Source organism: Acyrthosiphon pisum, chromosome A2 (assembly GCF_005508785.2).
Source record: "Acyrthosiphon pisum isolate AL4f chromosome A2, pea_aphid_22Mar2018_4r6ur, whole genome shotgun sequence".
Classification (NCBI taxonomy): Eukaryota; Metazoa; Arthropoda; class Insecta; order Hemiptera; family Aphididae; genus Acyrthosiphon; species Acyrthosiphon pisum.
In genome coordinates this window covers 113,770,079-113,789,377 of record NC_042495.1, presented here as the reverse complement: position 1 = coordinate 113,789,377, position 19,299 = coordinate 113,770,079, and positions in this window count along the sequence as shown.

Below are 19,299 nucleotides of genomic sequence, written 5' to 3'. Positions count from 1 at the left end.
TTATGGTGACCAGAAAAGCTGGAACTCAAGTCGTTGGTCGAAAACGCAGGTCCACGAAAAGGTCGTATAATACCTAGTAATAAATGGTAATATTTAAGAGGTTTTCCGCTGTGTCGATAGTATAATATTTTTTACTATCAGTGCGGTTCAAGGAGTTCATGATGTCGGGGACGAAATGCCGGTCCGGTGCCGGCTTACATTTTTTATAAAATTTTTTATCGAATGCACAGATATCAACGCCGCCGCGACGACGTCTGCACGTCATCAATATCAATATCGTGTGCGAGCGGCGATGGGGTCGACGACGACGTGAAAAGCGCGTCGCGAAAACGCCGTTTTTTTCCCCATATAATACCTACTCGCGTTATATTACGGTTATTTATTTATTTTTATTTTTGTTATTAATGTTTCCGTCGTCGATGTCCGTCGACCGTTTTTTCATAAATTTTTTTTTTATACGCACATAATATAATAATAATAATAATAATATACTCTACGGAGCGAGCGTTATTAAGACAAATGACGTCGAGAGTTCAATCTGTTATTATTTTACCATTCGCGGGAAAACGTCACTGCAGCTCGTCCAAAACTCGGGCGCGACACTAACCATTCGTCGTCCGCCGAGGGAATACCGCATATTGTGCGTACAATATTATGTTGCACGCCGTTTCCCCTTCGGAAAACTATAATGAATGTTTTGGGCCTCACACCGTATACAATATTATATTATATAGGTAAGGTAGGTAGGTAGGTAGGTACTCGCGGATGCTGTCTGATTTAAAGAACGATATTTATAGTTTTTTTTTTAAACAAAATATGACTTCAGACGAATTAAGTAAAAAAAAAAAAACGAACTGGGATAATATTTTAGTTTTCAGATTCAATATGGTGGTAATTTCTAATCAAAAAATTGTTAGTCGCTATAGTGATCCAAGTATTAGTTGTACAGTGAAGTGTTTTAGTTAGGTAACTTACAACAATTTTCATCAATTTAAATTAAATAGTCGTTTAAAACTAAAAACACGCGTGTTATAAAAACGTAATCTTACAAGTGGTATGGCGTGAATGTGGTCAGGACGATTTGCGACACGAGTAGGGTTAAATCAAACCGTTAAATGACCTAACCTAAACGTTTGCATGATTATTTATAGGTAACTGATTACCACGATCACATGATTATATCAAAGTACATAGGCGTTGTGTAACGTTTCGCAAGTGCACTAATCGAAAATATCAAAAACACTGAAACTGTGATTTCTTGATTTAATTATTAATAGAGACCTATTATGTTTGAAATAAAAATTATTTATTGTATTGATAATAATAAAAAAATAAAAAATGGTTTTAAATTGTTTAAAGCGTTCATAAAAAATAAACGTTTAGATCAACAAAAATTTATGTTTTTTTAACAAAAACTATTTTTTTTTTTATATAAACCTGCTCAAGACAACACCTGTCATAGTACATCCATACAAATGTTGTACAGTGGACTCGCTTATATAAATTGTGTTCCCGTCTAGTCCTAGACCATAGGTCCTACAATTTGGCCAACGCCCTTGTTGTTGTTTTCGTAGGAGAATGCTGTTTTCTTAAATGCGAATGACTAGATCGTAATTCTCATTTGAATGGCATAAATTATAATATATTAGATGCTATAGGCACACCGTCTGATACGTTGGTTAGGTCCGAAGCCAATTAACACTTCTAAAATCTAAATAAATCATTCTCTCTATGTATATTAACATAATTATTATATACGATCGCGATTCCGATTATTATGTTACGGAAAATTGTTGTTTCTGGTAAAACCTTGGGGTGCCTGAGTATTAACGTTTACCGTGAAATAAACATATATTTTCAAATAAGTCCTGAGAAGCCAATTGAGCCCAGAACAATATTATGTAGAAAAATAATTTATTATTTAAATCTAACACCAAACCGTTATTAGTCAGATCTAACCTATCAAATTGACCAGTCTCACAAAAACACCACAGCATATAATATTGTACAACTTGACAGGACTTGATTTTTACACTGTGAATGAAGGAGAAATAAAACATTTTTGACCACAGAATACAAACACGATTAGGACGATGGCTTTGTCAGATGTACATCTATTAATGATGTAAATAATCTGATATTTTAATCTTACACTGAACCGTTAGAATTAAAAAACCAATTAAACACCTACAAAACAATACAATTTTACTACATTAGTCTCACGACGATTAGTTTAAAAGACACTCAATCATTAATCATTATTATAACTTACTAGTTACTATATGGAGTCAAAATAATTTAGATTTCTATTTTTCAGATTCAATGGAAATTGTAAATAAGTGATTGGACGACAGATTTGTCAGATTTATCAATATAATATATTGAGGAATATTCTGTTATTTAAAACATCGAACCGTTATTCTTAATAAACCAATTAAACACCTAACCTACCTAACAAATTTAACCGAGTCCACAATAACACGACCATTATAAATGAAATAGTACTTGACTGGATTCAATTTCAACTGATAAGTATGGACATTTTTTTTTTAAAATCAGTAAACGTTTTGGTTTGTGCTCCCTTTATACGAATGGGTAACTACTTCCAGGCCATCCGATTCAATGGACAATATATTTTACAGCCGGATCGAGTTTAAATACAAAACAAATCAACTGCATAAAAAATTAGAATTAAAAAAAAAAAAAAAACAATAACCATTATTATTATTAGGTGTAGTGTGGAGTTAGATTAATTAAGATTTTCGTGTTTCACATTCAATAGAAAGTGGTGATCACTGCAGTAGTCCGGTCACAAATGTCGAGCCCACAAAAAAAAAAAAACATGACCATAATTACATGCGACGACGACTTGACTTGGCATTCCGAATTCTACTGTGAAGTTAGGAGACAAATCATGTTTAAATATATATATTTTTAAAACACGTGCACGGACACAACGTGGACATATTTGACACCCCCGCACGCGGCCAGTTAGCGAATTTTCGTATACTATATCAAGACGTGACAATAATCGTCGTGGTAGCACACGTGGACGTAGTTTTTATCGAAAATCCATATGATACGTACATTATATTATTATTATATGACTCCTGGCAATGTGCGCCACATTTGGGTTTCTCTTCGGCGGTGCACTGTATGTATATACACGCCGAGGAAAACACATGCAGTCACTTCAACCACACGTGTATTGATATTACACGGACGGGTCCCTTGTCGTAAACTCGCGCGGTATAACATGGATACCAGCTTTTTCGGGGGGGCCTAGAAAATGTCAAGTTAAAATTTATGTCCCTAAATGCGCGACGTCTCGCGTACACCTTCTGTACGCACACGCACACTCACACTCATCGAGAGGTACGAAAACTGTATAGGTTGAAGTATTATTATTTTATTGTGACGTATTAATACGTATAGGCGTATATTATATTTACGTTTAAATATACTTTTATGTGTGGCGGCGATAAAACGGTTTAAACGATTTCCCTAAGTCACACATAAATAATAATATATATCACGTCATATAGAGGTAACAATCACATTGGCACGTGGTTGTTGATTCGAAATCATTTTAAATTGGCTGATTGTGTGTGGTCTTAAAATCTTAATAAATTACGAATAGGTGTAATAGCTATAGTATTTCAATTAAATCCCATAGTCATGTTCATTCATACCTACGGTAATTGTAAGCTAAAACATTACATTATGATTGATAATTTAATATTTGTACTTAAACATTACCTATACAAACTAAATTGTATTAAGCTTATTTTTTTTTCAGTTATATTTTGTAATTTTAAATATATTTTAGTAATTATTATTGTAATATATTAAAAAAGATACAATAACTTTATAAATTATATATTTAACTCGAAAGTTAAACGTATATATTTTAATAACCGTTATAAAAATATTATGTTTTGAACATTAATAATTATTAATATGTTTGTTTTAGTATATTTTTTAACTACCTATCAATAACTGCACTATCCGCAACATGATAGTATAACAGTTACTTTTAAATTTTGTTTGATTTTTAAAAATCTGAAATTATTATAACTGTCAATAATGCCAGAAAATCATACCTATATTACACTAGTATAATTACTATTGACCCACAGCTGACAGCTTTTATTATTATATATGAAAATTGTTGGTTGTTGGTAAGTTTTTTTAGCTTAAATATTCAAATAATCTATTACATGGACAATGGGTATAGGTATTTATATTTTAAAATTATTATTCAATTTTGTATAATATGTAAAAATGTCGAGTCTAAGATGTTATTATAGATCCGCACTGGCGGTGCATTGCATATATTATCATACCTGCAATATATTATTTTGTACAACACCTGTGCAATATACCTAAGTTTTATTTTTAAAAGGAAACAAATTTTCATTTGCTTATATTATTATTATTGTGGTTGCGCGTCATTTTATCGTTGGTAACTGGTAAGCAGTTATAATATTATTAACCATTGAGTATATGTTTAAAAAAAATAAAACCATTAATTATATTTTGTAATCATTTCCATTGTCTTTGATATTGAACATTGTTAATTAATAGTGTTGGCTAAAATAAAGAAAATTAACATTAAATAAATTACCGATAGTCTATAGTCTATAATACTTACTATATAATATACACATTATATTATTTTGCAGGTAAAATAATAATATATACGTACCTACATACTAATACCTACGTTATTTTATAACTTCATACAATTCACTGGTTGCGTGTAACTTTTAGTGTTCGTCCAACTCGCCTAATTTAGTTGTTAATATTGTATTGATTTATTGTATAAACTTTCTTTCTTTTGTGCCCGCTAACTCAAGTTCACATTAAAAGCTCGTTGACTCGCCACGAGTATATTATTGAATATTTTCTCGTACAGGTTTCAAGAACTTTCGAAACGGTTTCGCTAGTAAAACGAGTCGTTATTGCGGTCCATTTAACGGTGCTTGTTAAAAAATCATACTAAAAGTTACCGTTTTAACGACATTTCGTGTACAGCTATTGGGGAGACAGTCCGCAGCGGCGTTTAAATCGCTGCAAAGTGCCCATATGAGCATTTTTATTATAATACGGCTGCAGCGTAGAGTCCACTTAGACATCTCCAAAAGACGACTCGCTCACCGTCACTATATTATAATGTAATAAACTGGTGATTTATTTTTTATTATTGTCTCCGGCTGTGATGAAATATTTTTTAACGTCCGTCCTAAGAGAGGGAACGAAATCAAACCTGAAATAAAGGCTAATAATTTAATGGCTGGACAAAAAAAGACAAAAAATAAACCCAAAGAGAAAATAAATCGCTCCCTCTGCCGTATGCACTCACGTGTAGAATACATTATATTAATAAAATATATCAAACATGATGATTTTTTCAATGGTAAACGGTCATTTTCTCGAATCGTTCTAGACATTCTTGTAAATTTTCTTTTAGATAATTTGAAATCGTTTTAGGGCTGTCATTTTACGGGCCATCTCAGTGCCACTTCGCTTTGTTCGTTTAAACTTTAAAATATACAGTTCTACGAGTCAAAACTAATAATTAATAATAATAATAATGCTCGTTTCAAATACGATTTCATGTTGTCAGAAAACTATTCTGTAGCTTTGGAATTCTGCCTAATAAAAATATATGCCATCATTACTAAAAAAAGGAATTTTCTTAAGACTCTCAGTCTTATAACGTGAAGTAGGTAGAAATATATCTTGGGAATATACGAGAAGTTTCCAAACGATTTATATTTTTTAAAACCTTTGTATTAATAATACACTTTATTTTATATTTAACAATGTTTATCATAATCTGTTAACTATAAAATTATTTCAAATGAGTGGACATTTCTACGATTTTAGCTATAGCTCACGACAAAATAATAATCCAACGCAATAATTATATAGATCACATTTTATTTAATATGATACAATTCGGTTATGTTCCTTCTTGAAACGACGACTGACGCCAATTGTATTTTATTTTGCGCATTTATTTTTCCGTACGACGATAATTCGATATTCAGACGGTTTACGAGAGTAGCTGATTTAACATATTACGGTGTACCTCGGGCTAAGACAACACTTCACGACGGCCTTATCGTTCAACTTCCCTCAAAAATAAAGATCGTAAAAAGTCAAAACGAGAGTGTAGGTGCCTATAATATAGCAAACGCCGCCGCAAACGCCTTCGTTTAAAATATATTAAACGTTTTGGCGGAGCAAAAAACTAAATAAAACCAAACAAAACGACATTATATTTTATTCGTTTAATTTTTTGTTTGGTTTTTTAAATCGACGGAGGCAATAAAAAGAACTGCACTGCTGCTGGTTGGAAACGTAAAATTACAGCCGTCGTAAATTTTTTCGCTGCCGAATAAATTAAAACGATCGCTCGAAAAAGTCCACTGGGGAATTCCATCGAATAGGTTTATATGATAATAACGCGATAACATTGTCGTTTTTTATGTTACCGTCGCGCATCACGTTTTCGACCGCGAAAAAAATTGCGCACCGGCAGCGTTGTTATAATTTTAATAATAATAATAATTATTATTATTCTCATCATCCAAGACGAATCACAAGCTATATAGCTTTTGTTGGGGAGTTGTAATTTGTTGTATTTTACATAATTAACCTATAGGTATTAGTAAGCAGTACGTATTTTGTTAATATTGACAAATAAATAAATAAAAATAAATATATACATAATACATTATATATCGTATTACCTATTATATTACTGGCGCTACGTAGTTTTTAGTTGGACGATATCGTTTCGAACGCGTCCACTTTACAATGATTTATGTCGATGGTATAATATTATATTATTATATGGGTGGGACTTGGAGCGCCATCTGGTCGAAAAATTGTAATTACTTAGCGCCCGGTCGGCGACTGCCCGATGTGTTATCTATATCTGTCGACGATTGTTTCGTCGAGAATTTCTACTAACGATTTAGAATTACAGCTTCAGCGTTAGAGGAAAAATTGTAGGCTTCGTGACGAATTCAAACCTTTTTAAAAACGTATCGTCGCTGAATGTGTTGCAGCGGTATCGACCAACGACTTAAGGGGATGATACGTTTTATAAAAAACGGTCTTCCATGGTCGAGGGTTGATTTTCAAATTTTGAAATTGAACTTGCGTCTATCGCGGGAAATTTCGGTAGTTGTTTTAGGTTTTCGGTTTTTGGTTTCGATATGGGAAAACTCGAATGGGGTCGTTATTAAGTGTGCTGGAGACGGATAATTATTATGGGTTGAAAATTTAGGACATTTTAGATTCTGAGCGGAGCGAGGAAGCTATTGGTTTTACAATGGTGTTTATTTTTTTTTTTTATATCCTGTATACAAAATTTCTACCAGCAGGAGTGCTTCGATTTCAACATATATAGTACCTTATCTTTTCGAAAATTGGATCAAGATGGTACTTTATGGAGGTCATTTTTTGATTTTCTCAATAGTTGTTTAATGCCACGGGAAAAGCCACCGATAAATTATGAAAAAACGCTAAAAATGGGATTTTCATTTCTAACCCTTTGTTTATCACCATAGAAACGAATAAAAATTATAATATTATAATATAAATTCAACTTATACGATAAAATAAATAATAACAATATAAAATATCCAGACTGACAAACCGTCTCCGCTTAGAATCGTTTTTCTTATACAATGATATTTTATCATTGAATTCAAGTCTAATACAATCCATTAAACAATGACCCACTTGTAATCTACTATACAGCAGAGCGACATCCACTTACCTGCTTTTTATAGTTTCATGGCACAGCGGTCATACAACATGTCAAATATCGGAAAAATAAAATAAAACCATTTCAACGGTCGACAACAAAATGTATCGAAAAACGATCACTATAGGAATTGAAAAACGAACCAAAGAAAATTTCTCAAGGAATATACTAATACAGTAATACGCGTGGAAAATTTGGTGCGAAAATTGGTCTATAAGCTTCATTGAAAACTTCAAAAGTACTTTCATTTTTGTTTATACTTATATTATGAATAATGATGATCTATATACATACCTAGTCGATTGTACCTATTCATCCATACGCGTATTGTTTATATAACTTTCTATTACGATAACAACATTGCAATGAATATAATACAATGATATGATATTGTATTATGCCATAAATTGGATGTGTAATTCAATTTGTGGTGGTGGCAGCGGCGCCATACACGCGTCTTTGTCACGACCACTCACAACACGTGTCCGCCAGTTCGCCTATAAAATAATATAATATAATATTACGTGCATCGTAGTATTTACTGTTTTGTTTAGTCCACGTTGATACTGGTAAGTGGTAATTGAATATACTATGACATGACACAGGTACACGAAATAATAATAATAATAATTAATAATAGGTGCGCGCATGATGTCTGTGGACATGAAAGATCAAATGAAAAATGAAAATAATTTAACGATGCGCTGTGCCCTAATATAACGTGTCTTCGTGTCATCGCTCGCTGCAGCTAATTTATAAACATTCCGTTAAGAGGGACACCCTGAACCGTTGTCTCCGTCTTAAAATCGTATAGGTAGGTACATAAACATAAACAATTTGCGTTCATCGGGACCGATGCTGTGCTGTTAACCTTATACGAGCTATCATCAAACTCATAGAAGATGAAAATTATTATCATTCTGTTGTTTTAATGTTGGGTTCTTACGAAATTTCATGCATTTTCCAGCGATTTTTATGAGAATACCATACGAATAAATATATGTGAAAAAAATGAACATACTCACTATTACAAATCGAAATACCGTAAAACAACTACAACGCTTAAACACAGTTAGGTAATACATTTACTTCCGAATTCAAAGTTTGATGATAATTTTATTATTATTGATTGATTCAATCTAATGTTACTATACTAACATGTAAAATATTTAGGTACTATTTTGCAGTACCCGTGTGAAAAGTGAAAACAATATAATGCAAAGTGTAGTAACGACTGTACTTATGGGGGTGGGGGGGGGGGCTGATCCCCCGATCAGGCTGCACTTTTTACTTACCAAGTTATAAAGAAGTAAGAATTGTTTAAAAAAAATAAAATTTCATTGCGTTAAAAGTTGTAGTGTATAGTGTAAATAGTGCTTAATATGTACCTAATAAGTAAACAACATTCGCTGTCGAGCATAATAATATGATCAAAAGAATGAAACCTAGGGGTACAGCAGTACCTACCGGATTGGTGTGTATCACCTCATCAAGATTTTCACGGTACTAAGCGACCCATTTAAATATTCACTGGCCCCAAAATTACGTCTTAAACTGTTACGAGCTTATAAGTTACATATGGATAATCGTATTTTAAACATGAATTTATCTTCACCCACACGGCTGGACCAAAGTTTTAGCGGCCCACATTCTCAGTAGCTCGCCTAACCAATGCGGCTCTGGGGTGCAGTGTTATAGGTACTTTTAGTCAAAACCCAAAAGCCGTTTTTTGTTCCAACCACTGATCGACCATGGCATCAATATTTGATTCCGGGAGTTGTGGTGTATCGTCCACATGGAAATTGTCTGCTACGACTAGCTTGACCTGTTACTTTTTCTGTGTAGTTTAAGGATAGTTGGACCATTTTTTATTTCTGCTTATATCAGCTAAAAGCGGACGGTGAATTCTTCTGAAACTCAAATCGTTTGAATATAAACAGATATTGGCAGCATAAAATTAAGAGTACCTATAGGCGCGTCTTAAAGACGCTTATTGTAAATAGAAATTTACACGAGACTCGGCAATTTTATCGCATCATTCTTCACGATTATTTTCGTCCCGAGCCTCAAGCACGGTCCTGCAGCGCGTGGACACAATCCTCTCTCACCGGGGACGGTTTATATAGTTTTTCGTACCGATTTAACGCAATAATATTATCGTTTCCGTCCGTCCTTCGGAGAGCTGTGCTCGCGTGTTTCAATCGCGATCGATCAAAACATTGCAATGTGTTTTCTCGGTCGCCGAAATTGATCGATGGCCAGCCGATCAGATGCGATCATTATCGTCGCCACCATCGTGTGTTATATACGACTCTCTGGCGGTAGGTATATCAAAATATTGACGGGGAAATAAAAAAAAAAGGCGAGCCGGCGTGAAAAATGGGGCGGCCGAGACTCGAATAACAACGTAATAATCGAGTTATGTCCGTCCCTCGTCCCGGAGAATAATAATAATATGATGATGATGACGATGAAAAACCTATACACGCAAACTACACGTAATAATAATAAACTTTATTTACTATTCGTTCGTATTATATATATATATTTTTTTTTTGGCAAAAAATCGGCTTATTTTATTGTGTCCGAGTGATTAGCGCGCGACGCCGGCGGGGGGACCGATTATCCCTTGGATATCTGGTGTCTGCACATGGCGCGTGTCTGTTTTTTGTGCGAAAAAACACTTTCCGGCGCGGAGGGTGAGAAAATTCGATAATACGGTTTTTTTTTTCATCCGTTTTATCGTCCGCGTATTGTATTATTGTTATTATATATATATTTATTTTTCTATACAGAGCCGTCCGCGAAAAAAAAAACCTATCGTAATACGATCTTCCGCAAATTTTCGTTTTTTGTATGTTTTTTTTCCGGTGGTCTCCCTTAAAAAAATATACAAAAAACAGTTATTGTTGTTAATAACGGAGGCGCGAGAATTTCACGGTCCGTGGGCTCGCGCATTCGGACAATTCAATCGTGGAATTGACGTACGCCGTCGGCCGGGCCATCAATCATTCCGCCGCCGTGCCGCCGTCGATAAGGAGCTCTGCGAATATAATATATTATTATATAAGCTACACGTGCGTTTTTTTATAAGCGGATTTGCCAAAAAAATCGAATCACCGAACACAGCAGTAATAGTACAATCTATATATCATATACTGAACGGCTTTCAATTATTCACGTACGCACATAATATTACATAGCTCCGAATTACCCTGAACCACGGCTTGGGCGTGCAATCTTATATCACGTAAGCTGACTAGGTGGGTCTGGATTTAAAAAAGTTAACAGTTACCCAAGTATTTTTAATACATTGTTTATAACTACTAATTATAATAGGTGCGATCGGGAAACGATTTTGTAAGAATAAATACCATGTTTTTGATTTTTTTGTATCATAATTTTGATCATATAAATGGTAGATATACAAAATGCAAATAAATATTGTGTAAGCCCACAGTCATTTTTTACAAGTGTCTGAAATTAAAATTTGATCAATTTTCGGTAAAAAATTCAATTTATATCTAAGATTTGAAAAATTAATGAAAAATGTCTGTCTTTAATAAAGGTAACCAGAAAGTCAAATTCATTTTTTATGACTGCTGTTCAATTTTTTTCACACGTAGATTAACGAATTCTAATCTAACGATTTTCATATTTTGTTGTAATTCATAAATACGAAATTAAAAAATTGACGAAAAATCAAATTCGTTAATTTGAAATTAATTCCAGCTACGGCCTTGATCTCGACCATAACATATACTACCCACGTCTTATACGTTCAACCTATATTTAGTATCTAATATCTCGGACTTCAATAGGTCATTAAATATGTTTAAAGTTTAGGTATATCTAGCGAGAACAAATTTATTTATTTTACTAGTTTATCGAAGAAACGTAGAAATATAAACAATATAGTAATAATAATAACGTATAAGTTATATTATAATGATTCAAAGGTCAATTATCCAATGATCCATAACTTAAAACTTCTGTTTAAAATTTATCGGCCTCCAATATCCTTGATTCGGTACATATTGTTTTATTCTTTACCGTAAGGAGTTGGACGTTTTAGGTTAAATAATTTAAAAATGGTAGAAAATTATTTAGTAAATTATTAAAATAATATTATAAATCAAATAATAGAATATTATAGACTATAGAATAATATAAAAATTATTATTTTTTTTTGAAATAATGAGTGCCTTACATTAAATGGATTACTCAGAATATTATTATGAAAAAAAACACATTTGTACACACTTAGACCCTCTGAGTCCAGTACGATAAATCCTACATGATATATTATATAGAAGCGACAGGACCCGTGTGTGTCGAAATTGTCGAGGGGTGGATGAGCATCGAGATAAGGGATTAGAAAATGCAACCCCTTCAGATTTGAGAGGCGGCTTCTTAAACACCGTCTTGATGTCTCCATTGTCCACACGCAAATGCTAACAAAAGTCCACAAATCTAGCAATAAAACATATCAAGTCGTCGTCTGGCTTTCTGCCAGGTTGGCAGTGAATTAAATGGTCTAAGGCAGAGGGCTTCAACATTTTTAGGCAGCGGGCACCTGTTGTTTTTAAAAAATCTTGCGGGAGCTAATTCGTAGTATAAACATAATATCGTCGTACTAAATGTTTAAAAATGTGACAAAAGTGACTAAAAAATACAATATCCTCTATGCTTGAATTAATGTATGATCGCAGGCCACGGGTCGAAGACCCCTGCAGCAGGTCTATGCGCTCACATGTAAACACACTTAGTAAGCCCTCAGAGTCCCGTATGATAAGTCCTACATGGTATATCATATTATACGCTATCATGTAGCGACGGGGCCCGCGATGCATTTCGAAAACTTGGGGGGTGGATGAACGCTGAGATAAGGGATTAGAAAAGACACATCCCTTTCGATTAAACGGGGTCGAATGGCGGCCGGCAAACGCCGTCTTGACGTGTCTATTTTCCGCACGCAAATGCTAAAATTCCACAAGTCTAGCAAAGACATATAATGTCACGACGTTGACTGGCTTTTGCCCCGTCTGAAGTGGATGAAATGTACGGCTGAGGGCCACCTGTTGTTTTTTAAAATCTTTCGTGGTCACATTCGTAATGAAAACATATCGCCGTACTAAACGATTAAAAGTGTACTAAAAATTACAATATCTTCTATGCTTGAAATTTATGTTCACAGACCGCGGGTTGAAGACCCCTGCAGCAGGTCTACGCGCTCACATTTGCACACACTTAATAAACCCTCCGAGTCCCGTACGATAAATCCTACATGATATATTATATTATATACTAAAATGTGGCGACGGGGCCCGCGATGTGTGTCGAAAACTTGGCGGGGTAGATGAGCGCTGAGATAAGGGATTAGAAAAGACACAACCCCTTCGGTTAAACGGGGTCGAATGGCGGCCGGCAAACGCCGTCATGACGTCTCCATTGTGCACCCGTACACACGAACGCGTTTACGGTAACAATTCGCGAGTATTTTCGTACAATACGACAAACTTCTGCCACGTGTATAACGTAATCGAATGTGTAACCGTTTCGTTTATACGTAATATACATATATAATGTTATAATAATATGTAAATTCGGTTATCTCCTTATTGTTGGCATTATTCAGGCGTGCGGAATTATATTATATGTAATGTCAAATGAACACGACGGAGAGTCGTCGTATGAGGATAATAATTAATATTTTTTTAATATTTAATGGACGTAAGTGACTTGAACCCGTCCGTCGTCATGATTCATGTCCGCGAGAAATTTGTCCGAATTAATTACGCTCTAAAGTTCCTCCGTATTGGTGTAAATTGTAATATATACACATTTTTTTTCAACTCAAATTATTACAATAATTTCAGACACCTAATATAGTTAAAAAGATTGCTAAAAAAAGATCATATGCTCGGCGTAATAACATAAGAATTTCTGGTCAGGCAAGTATAAAATAATAAAAGACCCCAATGGGAAAGACCTATAGCTGGGAGACCTATAGATTAAGGTGGGAAGATTGTGCGAAGAAGAAAGTTAAAATGAAGTCCATAAAAAAGGGGCAGGGGAGCTGCAGAGGATAAAAACAGGAGGCCAGATTTGCTGCATGGTCTTAAAGGCCGACTCCAAAAGAAGAAGAACATAATATTGTACTTTATTTGTAATCGTGTACGTGTACGCATAGTTTAATTTCCGAATTTTGATGTCTCCCTTACTTCGGCTATCCATTGTACAGCTCTACAAACGATCGATATTCGACTTTATATCGGCCGTTATTAGAATGAGTTCGGTTTAGGCAATTCGCCAAGTCTTTGCGTGGGTATCTATTGCGAATGCGTATGCGCGCACGTGTCACCAATATCGTGGCCAATCTGAAATAATAATATAACGTTTCAAAACTTCACAAATTCGTCGTCGAACACAATTGAATTATCGTGTGATGCACACTATGCACGAAATGTATAAATAAATGTACAATTAAATTTTTGCGCTTTTTTTGTTTTCAAAATATTGCGAACCGTCCTCAGTCGACCGCGCTTTGTTTAACGCCCTGAGTATATGGTATATTATTATAATATATATATTATAGTTTACCAGCTGGATGCACGAGCGTATATACTTGATGATAATAATAACAATACACGTCACTCGGAAAACGTGTGCTGCAGGACCTTTGACGGTCGTAAACCATCACGACCAGAATATTCAAAAGATTAAGACGGCTGTATGGGTGTTATTAAAGCAGTTGTGACGATAAATTAAGGCCATAATACGCGACGTCTCTCGGACGACGGACGTCTTAATCATTTTATTGCACACAACCACCATAATAGACTGTGTATATAGGTACACGAATATCACGCATATATATTATTATTATTATTATTATTATTAAGACTAGCGAGCGCCGTAATGTCCGTGTCGTTAACAGTTTGCGGGTGACAATCGCGTGTTTTTTCTTTATTATTATTTTTGTAATTTTATTACCTCCCGTCACCCATAAAATCGTTATTTTTAAATAATATAACCATAAGTAGACGCGACAAAATAATTTTTTACTCGTCGTACCGACCATTATTAATAATAATGGACGGGCCGCGTACTGAAAGACGTCCCGAGCAGAGTGTGTGTGTGTGTTTATTCGATGCTTATTCGAACAGATGTTTACACAGATTATCGTACACATTACGATAGAGTTTATTTATATATTATTATTATGAACGTTATATTATTCTGTTTATTATTTTTTTTTCCGAAAAATAATATCGTTTTACTCATATAATAATATGTAAGGCCTGAAGTCCGACGCGCTTAACGATTTCGAAACGTTATCGTAAAAATAAATGATACCGTTAACTCAAACTCGGGACTTCGCTTCTCGAAGTTTTTATCACGCTTATAAATTATAATACCTACGATACTGTTATTATAATTAACGCAGAAATAAAACCGCTGATAAACCGCGTGAAAAAGTATTATTATAGTTTTACGATGACGTTATCTGCTGCACTAGGCACCTATAACAATATTATACATTTAAGTCGATGTCGTCAAGTCGTGTTAAGATTTGTGGCAATTCGTTTTACGAGATTGCAGGAAACATTTCTATTCGCCAAACAAGATCGTTTTATTTTTCGACCCTTTCGGATAGCTTTCCGATTGGAACAGAGACGCGACAAGACTTCTGGAAACGATTTTTGTCCATCTCGAAGCTTAGCCGAAAACGAGTTATTCACATTACAACCCTCCTCCAGTTAATCATAGCACACGGTATCCGTTACGGTCTTAAAAAAAACCAGCAGTCCGAAAACTAATTTTTTTTATTATTATTTATTATATTATTATATATTTTATCTTCATACAATATATAATAATTTATTGGCATAATCACACCTTCACCACATGCTTAGAGCTGCAAACATCTTTAACTAATCGGGCCACATTTAAATAATTAAATATGCTATTAATTAAAAATTATTTTTAAGTTACCAGTAGCTATAATACGTGTTCAAATGTATCACACATATTTTTCACTATATTATACATAAACTTTATCTCCTAATTTGTTATTCTATACACTAATCATTTTTTTTTTGTTTTAAACGTGTTTTTTCTATCCAAGTGCCGAAATGAACTGGACGGGTTACAAGTATAGGTACAGCTGTAATCTTACCCCGGACACGTGTGTTCGCGTCTCGTGACTTTTCCTTGTCGCAATAAGCGCGCATGCTCCCCGACATGACGTTTTTTATTCTCTCCAGTATTTAGCCCCAAAAACCCGATCGTCGCTTCCAGCTAAACACACGTCATTATCGCGTCCGTGTGCGCGACAGAGGTAAAAAACGCGATTTCACTCGGGCGCCCCTGAAACGATTTATCACGACTAGAGACGGCGGGTTGGGGAGAGCGAAATAAAAGTGTGTAAATGTATGAGATGCTATCGGAGGAGGTAGAAACCATTCGGACCGTATAACAATTCAATTATGCGATAAGTCGAGTGCGTGTTTTTTTCCCCCCTAGGCGGTGGACACACACGGCAGCTCCCTCGTCTGCTCGGCTCGCCCCCCTTCGACTCGCGGAGCCGTATAATATATCGTTATATTATGTACCTACTACGACCTCTGTAACCTAACCTCTATATCCTACAACAGTATATTAATCATCGCGGCCTAGCGACCGGCGTGTTTGGCAATATGCGTGCGACGACGACGACCGTGGAAGAATAAGAAATAATAATATATATAAGGGAGCTGACGGCCGACGGGGATGACAAAAAAAAAAAAGAAGCGAACCGGTAGACTGGCAGGAGCAGTGAACGCGGACGAATCGAAATCCGGTCGAGGGCCCCGGGTCTCGTCGGTCCTTCGTCTGCTGGGTGGGTGGTGGGTGGTGGAGTGCCGTCGTCCACTAGTCACTACCACGGCGGAGTGTCGTTTAATACGATTATGCCCGAGCCCGACCGTACACGGTGCGAATGATTTATAGACGCGACCGAGGCGTATAATAGAGTGACACCCTTCGGACTCGTCGGGCAGCGTATACATATTATTATTATTATTTTAATATAATATATTATAACAGTGTAGTGCGTATATTATAATGTAAAGGCGTTTTTTTTTTCGGGCCGATGGAAAATCCGATTGCTGCGCGAAAAGAAGCTGCACCTTAGCTGCAGCTCCGTCGTCGCGCGGGTCAATCTAATAATGGATTGTTTTTTTTTTTACTATATGTCGAAAACGCCGCCTTGGCCATTAATCTCGACGGACGAGGGACTTTTTTCGTACATACTATATTATATTATTATATAACACGTTTACCGTGTACATGGTTATACACGCGGCATAGAACTATTATAATATACGAGTAGGTGTGTGCAGGTATATCATATATATAGTAACACTTGCGAGCAGCTGCGAAATGTCTCAACGCATGACTTCGGAGGGTATAATATATAGGTAGGTACCCTACGCGGTGTTTATCATAATAATAATATTATGTTAGAGAGCTCAGCGAGAACGGTTCGTCGCGATCTCTATAAATATTATTCTAATACCCTTAGCATTAATAATAATCACTTTACATTGTATTCGGGACTATTTTTCGTGAGCCACGTTTCTGGGAGATGCTATTGAACATTTTTACGATTTAAAAATTGTGGTATGGCGAAATCTGATAATTCATATAATATATTATAATATAATAACACTTATATAAGTGAAAAATGTTTCAGAAAACGCTGAAAATTCAAAATAATAACCCGACAACATCGTTCAACCAAATGCTAATAATTTTCATCAAGCCATTGGTGTTTGAATCTAAAAAAGCGAAGGATAACCCAAATCAAATTATAATTAGATATAGTTAAATTATTATAATACAACTTTTAACTAAATAAGTTAATAAGTTAAAAACAAAAATAATTTACTAGCTAAATTAAGCGGTTAAAAAAATACTTTCAAACTTAACTTTAACTTTTTAACAAGTTAATGCCCACCTTTGGACATTTGTGATCAGCTTCAAAGTCTCTGACCGAGTGACTCCGGTGGGTATATCCTACGAGGTGTTTATCATAAATCATAATAATAATATGATAGAACACTCGGCGTGAACGGATCGGAATGATCTTTAAATATTCTAATAGATATCGTTATCATAAAATTATTCCTCATACATATTATAGGTACATGCCATTTTCGTACCACATTTCTGAAGGCACTACGTGATGAAATTTTACACGATTTGTTTTCACATAGTCGTCCCAAATACTCCCCTGAGTGCCATTTACATCGTACAGGAGTTCGCTTCTAATGATAAAATAATAACTTTCGTAGATACTGCTTGTATTTTAAATTATGATTATATCAGAAGTTGTATGAGCACGTACAGTATTTAGAATCATGTTTTGTACACAATCAGAAATTAAGTTAAATTGACTGTATTACATTTTCGTTAAATATACGAAGCTGGATAATAATCATCTATAATAGTAGAATCATTGACTATAAATATTGAATTACTGAACTTCGAGCACAAGTCGTCGATACACGAACACCATTATGCTTTTCACAGTTTAATGGATTTGTGTAATTGTGTACGTACATAAGTTTCAGTGGTCACGACGAACGACTGAGGTCTTAAGTCGAGTTCATGGCTATGCGTCGTCGGTCGTGTGCCTCTTATCGTATTCCGGTGGTAGCTGTTGCAGTAGTAATCACGGTATCGTTCACTAACCATGATGTACCTGTATCAGGGCCGAGCTCAACTTTGGGAAACGATACGTCACGACAAACCGCGGATACGTATAATAGCTGCGAACCCGTCTAAATATTTTGTAGTATAGTTGGTAGGTTTATCATGACGTGTACAATATGTCGTTTACGTCAAAAAATATAAAACCGTAATTTTTTTTTACTTGCGGACACGAGTCGTTCGTCTTGTGACGACGAGCGGCCTCGGGGCCGAACGTGCAGCAGTCCATAATGCAACTAGCTCATTGCTCACATTACTATAACCGGTGCATATCACTTTCACCGGTGAAAATCTGTTATAACGACCACGTCGATGATCGTATTAATAATAGTAATAACGACATAAGCACATGCGGCCGCGGATCACTGGCCTGATACCCATATAATAACATTGTAATAAAATATTATATTATACCTATACCACGTGATTGCTATTATATGTAGACATAAAGTTCGACCGCAGCCGGTCAGCAGGTCACCAAGCATAATGTACGTCATATTTTATACGCCTTTGGTCCAGACAGGTAATAGGTACTATTTTCCGATCTACGTATATAGTGTGATCCGATTTTGATTTATTTGGGTATAATTAATACCGACCGACTTTAAGGAGTTCAATATAGGCAATTTGCTATATTGTGTTTGTTCATGCCAGTCGTGTACGCAGTAAGTGATCATTAGTGTGAGTGACTGTGTATAAAATAAATAGCTGAGCGCTACCACACGTGCAACGTACATGTCAATAACGCAACACTT